We start from the raw sequence: 1,473 nt of genomic DNA on the forward strand, positions 1-1,473 counted from the left end.
CACCTACGCACAACGCCACAGCTGTCACCTTAGCCCGCCCTTTCCGGTGGAGGCCCCGCCCGCCCCCTGTCACGTGGCCCCGGGCTCGGCAACCAATGGCTCTCCCTGTCCCTGGGGCGTGGTGACGCAGGCGCGCTCCCGGCGGGTCGGGAAGGCCGAGGCGGGCGAGAAAAAAGGAGGCGGGCGGGCGCGGCAAGTCCTTAAAGGGGCCGCGTGCGCGGGTGGGGTGCGGGTCCAGACGCGGTGGGCCCGAGGGTTCCCTGCTCGCTCTCCACGCCGCGATCTCCCGGGAAGGTGCGATCCCCGGGCCCTGCCACCGCGACCGGCAGGCCGAGATGGCCCGGGTGAGGCCCGAGGAGCGGGAGGGGGTCCCCCAGGGCCGGCGTGCCGCCGGGGCCTCTCCTGGTGCTGGGGCGGGGGGGCGTCAGCTCGGGGGGCTGTCGCCAGGCTTCATCTTCCTTGGGACTTCCCCTCTTCCCCTCGCCCCTTCCCGACTCGCCGGGGTTCCTCCGCCTGGACTCATGTCCACCTGGTCGCTCGCTCTTCCTGCAGCCCTTGCCCAGCCCGGTGCTCAGCCCCGTGCCGTGCAGCGGCAGGTGCACACCCTTGGGCACCCGGACACCTCCACCCGTGGGGTCAGGGCCAAGCCTGTCCTCTGGAGCCGGGGACCAGCGGCGCAGAGGAGAGCCCTGGGGGTGAGCCCCTCACCTCTCTCGCCTGGCGCACCCGAGGGTCCCCTGGCCTCACCCAACCCCTGCTTGGAGCCCGGGCACGGAGTGCCCTTCACCCAGCATGGCCCTCACCCCCAGGGACTGAGGCCTCTGGAGCAGGATGGGATGAAAGCACCAAAGACCTAGGTGCACTGGAAGGACCCCATGGACATGAGCGCTCTCAGTCTTGTTCTTAATGGCAAAAGGTTGTCACAGCCCAAGTGTCCATCAGGAGATGGTGGATGAACCCCAAAAGCAACCAGACAAAAGGCCCAAATAGTGTGATTCCACCGACACAGAACGTTCAGAGAAGGCAGATGCGTGATCTGTGGCCACCAGTGAGGAGTGGCTGTGGAGGAGCCTGTTAGCACACTAAAGTGCTGGTGGTGCATAGTGAGTGGCTTGTATGGTACATGAACTGCCCTTCAGTAAAGCAGCCCTTCCTGTGCGCCTGATCCCAGGCCTGTGGTGTGCACCCAGCGACCACTGGCAGCCCCCTCCATCTCCCATGCAGGGATTACCTAGTCCACTAGGCTGCTACAACACTGCAGCTTTTGTCCCAACAAGACCCTTCTCCACACCTTCTTCTCCCGCAGCTGCTGTGCTACTGGTGCTCTTTTGCAGCAGGACTCCTAGAGTGAGCTGTGCATTTGCCCTGCACCTCCTCTTCCTGTGACACCTGCGTCCACCCAGGGCTCCCAGTCTGTCTCCCATCTACCGCCCTCATCTCAGTGGATGGGACGTCTGTCCTTCCACTTACGCC

Source organism: Vulpes lagopus, chromosome 4 (assembly GCF_018345385.1).
Source record: "Vulpes lagopus strain Blue_001 chromosome 4, ASM1834538v1, whole genome shotgun sequence".
NCBI lineage: Eukaryota > Metazoa > Chordata > Mammalia > Carnivora > Canidae > Vulpes > Vulpes lagopus.